The sequence below is a fragment of the Acyrthosiphon pisum genome, chromosome A1 (genome assembly GCF_005508785.2).
Source record: "Acyrthosiphon pisum isolate AL4f chromosome A1, pea_aphid_22Mar2018_4r6ur, whole genome shotgun sequence".
NCBI classification, from domain to species: Eukaryota; Metazoa; Arthropoda; class Insecta; order Hemiptera; family Aphididae; genus Acyrthosiphon; species Acyrthosiphon pisum.
The window spans coordinates 58,552,039-58,558,309 of NC_042494.1; the positions used below are offsets into that span (position 1 = coordinate 58,552,039).

General features: G+C 27.3%; 1 protein-coding gene across 1 annotated transcript in view; it reads left to right on the forward strand.

Annotated features, from left to right (window-relative positions):
- The window catches only part of LOC100164690 (neuronal calcium sensor 2-like), a gene marked incomplete at its 3' end in the record, with an annotated part of 37,795 nt that overhangs the window by 25,561 nt on the left and 5,963 nt on the right, over positions 1 to 6,271 (forward strand). Inside the window, 1 exon segment of the mRNA NM_001246063.1 lies at positions 2,768 to 2,880.

Sequence of the window (6,271 nt, forward strand, 5' to 3'; positions counted from 1 at the left end):
ATATTTATAACTCATAAACTACTCGTCCCAAATTCGATTTTCATGTATCAAAATATTAAGAAAAATATTCTGCTTTGGAATAAAAAATTAAAACCCTATGTTGTCATTCAAAAAAGTAAAAAACTTAAAAAATTATAAGGATAAAAAATATTTAAAAATATAATTTTTTAAGAAAAACGTTGTTTTATAAGCGACTTGAAAGTATGTAAAAAAATATTTTCAAAAAAACTTACACTTTTTGAAATAATGAGTGTCGTTTGATAAAAGAATCACCCGGTATACAGTATATACATAATATATAGGGAAACGATATAATCTCCTCTACCTCCCCCCTCACCATCTTCCATCTAACCACTGACACGGCAAAGTACAATAATCACGTGTTTTCACGTCGTTCGAAAGGTTCTTTTGGTTTTGCTGAGCCCCGGCCGCAGAGAATAATAATAAGTATTTATTCGAGAAAAATATGCACTGCTCCTTATTTTTTCCCCTCATACTTTCGTCTGTTTTCCCGCTGATATTTCTATTCAGAAAATGCCGTCTGATCTGATGCACGTAGACAGCGTGTACGAGATCAAACATCCCTGTTTAGTGTATGTACATATTATTATACTTGTTCCGCAGTCTTACGGTATACCGTTGTAGATTTGGTGGTATTTCTGGAAAACAAGAGGGGTAGTTAAACATGACTGAAGCGTATATTGTATAAACAAAACACATATTATTAAGAATAACATGTATCAAAAATATTTTCGTACGCTGTACTCGAGGTATATTTTTTGTCGTGAACGGTACAGTTTAAAGTTAAGTAGGTAGTTGGGTTTTTTTCTTTTTTAAATTTAAAAACACTTAAAGACATTGCGTTTCATACTCACTGTAATTACTTATATTATGATATACGTTGAATTTTCGTACAAATTCTAACGAATATATTAAATAATTTTTCAACGATCTTTTGAACATTCATAAATATTCCTACTGTAGAATTAAATTAACGTCAAGATAATTAAGTAATTTAAAAGAATGATAATGTAATTGATTTATGTTACAAAGTATTTAATTATTGTAATGGAATGTATTTCTTATCAATTTAAAAAGGTTTTATTACCATAAAAATAACTTTAAGTTTAAAAAAATATATAACTTAAGTAATCAAATGTATATCAAACTGTATTAAAAATTCAATTTAGATCCTTAGTTGATTGCGTAAAAATATGAATATGTAAATTTTTTACCGACTAACGAGATGTACATTTTTATATTATACAATGCTATATAGTGATATTCATGTGATAGTATATTATAAATTAAAATGTTTATCATATCCTATTTAAGGCTACACAAATATTCACTTTACTTAATGACCAAAATACTTAATGTCATTCATTTGAATTGGTATATATATCATTTTTTTCAAGTGAAATTAATTTTTTATCTCATTTTTGTTTTTAATTATCTTTTATCTAAAATAAAATACAATTTTGTTTTTGGCGTCTCCCTAACGAATAATAAATTATGATATTACAAAATAATTTAAAAACAAATCATAATATCTCAACTTAGACTCATGATATATTATTATGACATTATGTAGAATGTAGATTGTAGATATAACATTTTTAATATTTTTCTAAAAATAAAAACGATTTTGATTTCATAAATTACGTTGGTGAAAATCATCATTCAATTACTAATATGGTCTTTGACGATTTTTTTTTTATTATTGTGTTTAAATTATTGTTAACATCATTATCGACGATACCTAGTAGTAAGTACGGTGGTGACGAGGTGTATATAAATTAACTGTTTAGTCGACTTTGAACTTTACATAAATAACGTAGGTATGTAGGTAAATGCTAAATATTATGTACATTTATATTCTATAAATAAGAATTATCTGGAGGCAGGATAGACTCTCTAAGGAAAACAACATTTCTAAAATAAGTAAAAATATGCGATTCACTTTCGAGCAATAGTATTCTGTTATTATAGGTAGCTGGTATATACCTTATCAGATTTATTTTTAAAACGCAATATCTTTAAAGATTCGTGAACATCCATCAAAACCATTTAGTCATAAGATGACAGTAGCAGACTTATGCGAAGTATGACCTATAAATCTTCGCGGTCGTGAGCTTGTGTAGTTGTGTGTACACGTGCAATAAACTCGAGAGATGTGTATAAAAATAAAAAATGATATAATATAATATATTGTATTAAATTGCGGTATTTACTATCTGTCTCTCTCAATACACCAAAAACTATTGTGTAGCATTATTTATATATGTGTATACACTATTGTACTATGTTCTTTCTTAAAAATGTTTGTGCATATATACAGTAGGTATACCAATAAATGCATTGTATGGAATATATTGTATTCAAAAAGTATGGATAGGTATGCGTATGACACGTAGTACTGCCGTACTGGGTGGCTAAATTATGAATATCGAACAACGCTCTGGAATTAGAAAACATTTTTCCGAACTTGCTTGAAAGCAAATCCACAGCAATCACCGAAATTGGGGTCAAGTGGTTTTATTGCCATGCGCATAGTGCTGCAGGAAGCTTTCAATTAAGGGGTACAGCGGGCAAACGGTGTACGCGTGAAGCCCGTTTGATAGAAACACAATAATAGTGAAAGAGATATTTTTTACCCCAATTAATTTTAACCGGAAACATCACGTATACTGTTGAACACGTAAAACAACCACTTGTTGTACAGCCGAAAAATGTTTAACTGTTATGTTATCGTATTTTGTTGCAGACATGGGTTGTTTCGGTAGCAAAGACAAGTTGTCCAAAGAAGACATGGACTTCTTAAAATCCCACACGAGATACGACGAAGCGACCATTAAAGAATGGTACAAAGGTTTCAAAGTAAGTACCGCGTTATCATTTATCACCAACGTCATTATTAATTATTATTTAAATGTTACCTATAATGTTACCTCTTATCTGTATTTTATTGTCACAACTCATAATACTAGTCACTAGATTATAAAATACTGTCGGTCACACGTTGTATTATGCCAAACACGTATTCAATGCCGGTGTACAGTTTGTGCCGACATGAAGTACCTGAAGTGAATAAACAAATAACAAAAAAAAAGAAAAAAACATTATTGTTCCCTTTAATATTATGTGAAATTTTTAGATAAACCATTCTAATACGCGTCATTATTCGTCGATTACTTATGATAATTGTCCACTGATCACTGTCTTAGTAAGTCCCTCGCGGTTTGATTGTTTGACATCTAATAATAATTCATGTGGATCAGATAAAGACTGAACTACACAAGTTTATTCTTCATTTTGTATTTTCATTGAGCATATTTTTTCAATTCCTTTTGCAAAAATCAATGTGACGACATTTCTTTCAGTTCTCTAAATTGTTCGTGCTTGTTCGTTCAACTATGTTATTTCTGGAGACTTTTGTAGTCTGATCAATAATAGTCATTTCACGTAAACCGTTTTTCCCTTTCCCACAAAGGATTCAACAAATCCCATAAGAACATACTTCTTCTATTGTTGTTCTTGTTCACAATGTCACGCAAGTCTCAAACGTAATAAAAACTTGGTTTGAGTTTATTCTGTCTATAATTTTGGATACTTATATACCTTAATATAAATAAATTAAATCGAATTCTGTACACTTGTACTTTTAAATCAATATCAATTGTAATTATATTTTATGCGCAAATATTTGTTGAACGTCAAATTGAATTTTCAAATTGTTAAGTACATAAGTGATTTTATAACTTCACTTTATTACATACCTATCAAATGTTTTATCGATTTTCCCACTGTTATAATTACTTTTTTTTTAATTTTGATTTTTAAACACTATACTATACCTTCTAAACGTTTTTATATATTTTATTGAGTTCATACTTCATAAATTCCTAGAATTAATTTGAGACAAAATATAAAAACTTAAAACCAAAATAGTTAAGAGATACATTTATTAGATTTAATTGAATAAAATTGTTTTGGGACCGAAAGTTGCTTAAAAGATAAACCATAAATTAATAAATACAAAATATCATGCAATATGCAAAATATAATAGTATATTACTATGTTCATTAGGTATAGGTATAATAAAGTTTGTAGTTGATAAAATGTTGACTAAATAGGGTTAAAGTGTTAGTTTTCATCGTGTTCCTATAATCCTATTAACTTTAATCCTGGGTTATAAGACTGTAAGCTTATCCGTAATTAAATGATTATCAATTTAACTCTCATTTTTTGTTTAATTTTACCATACTGACAAAAATTGTAATATCAATTTTTAAAAGGTATTAGAATTGAACACTTCAACGAATAACTTTTAAAATTGTAAACATACAATGTATATTAAAATAAATAATGTGTAATAATAATATGTACTATATTATTCTTCAATAATTTTCTAAATATTTTTTATATTATGTAAATATATCGTGAATTCTTTTTAATGAGTTAAAGTTTTATAAGTTACTGCATCTGGAGGTTTTTCCATGTTCATTAAAAATAAACTTACCTATATAGGTATTGTATTTTATTTGAAATTTTAGTTTTCATGAAGAATTTTTATAATTTCAAAGTTTAAAACAACTTGCAGTAGCAACTTCTACGATACACAAGACTATATTTGTTTTGGACATAAAATCTGAACTTCTGTTATTGTATTATACATCCTTAGAACATAGTGTTTTATGGTTCAAAACATAATGTATAAAAAATAAAAGTTGTGCTACCTTTTTTATTGTATTGTATTTTTTTTTTTAATTTGAAAGCAACGAAAAGTCAGTAAATTTGTTATTGAATTTCAAGTTTTTACTATAGGTACAATTCGAACATAGGTACTTATATTTAACATGCTTCCTTTAATAAATGAAATGGTAGTTAGGTGTAGGTACCTGGTACACCATATACATCATACATCTACATTAAAACCGAATAAATATAATTTCGTATTTAAATAATAATTGTATACAAATCTTAAATTTAGTTTCATGTAAATGTAACAATGTATTTTTAATACTGAAAATAAATCGATAATAATCTAATATTGTTTTATAAATATTAACATGTTAAATATAAAAAAAAATTGCATTCATTAATATTTGTCCTGACTACTGGAGCAATAAATTCAATTTAGAAACCTCGAATTCAGAGAAGATTCAACAAATCAATTATCTTTAAATCGAATTTTCACTACCTGTGTCAGGTCGTGTTTCATGTATTATATAAATATTTTTTATATATTTTATATATAGGTATAACAGAATGCTTGTAACACATAAATGATGAGTTAAATTCAACACAACACTGTATAGTTACAAAGTGGTTCACGAAACATGCTCACCCTCATGTTTCCTTAAATAATTAATTTATTCAAATTCTGAGTTTTAGAACTTTTAAATACGCTCAAAGACCATATTTTCAAATTCTTGAATTTGTTTGTAGTAATTGTAGTTTCCTAGACTAGAGTGTCCTGTGGTGATACAAACTTCTGTTTTTAAACGAGAACCCCTCTTTTTTGTTGTAAATTATTTAGTGGATAATTTTTTTGAAAATGTTGATGTACAAGTACTTAATTCAACATTTGATTGAGTAGTCTCAGTTATTGAAATATTTATACTAAAGATAATAGTCCTTAAAAATAGTTTTACAAAAATAAAAATAGTAGTAATATTGGATTTAGTATTTATTATACTTCGACCATTCTTAAAAATTTTTATTCATGTATTAATCACTTTAAAGTTCAAATCACTATAGCCTCAATAATTGCCTAACCCATTATCGTGGACCTATTACCCTTAGTATGCTATGTTAAATATCTCAAAACTACTCGTTTAAATGTTAATTGATTTTAATATGTCAAATTTTTAAGAAAAATTTAGCCGTTAAATAATTCACTGTAGAAAAGGAGTTCTCGTTGGAAAAACAATAACAAAAAATGTCCAAATTTTAAAATTTCAATTATCCTACTTTGTATAACTGCATAATTGAAGAAAAATAAGGGCTGAGCATGCTTTGTGAACAGAGCCGCATTTAACGAGGGGCAAAGGGGGCAATTGCCCAGGAGCGGACATTTTAAGGTGATTTGAGGGGCGGCAGATTTTTAGAAAATATATCATATTATAATATTATACGTTCTTCGTTACGAATTTCGTATTAAATTTTTAAAATAATTATTATTAGGTATATTAAAAATATTAATACCAATAATAATTTTATCTATCAACGATTCAATAATAACTAAATGCATCACAGTTGTGTGCC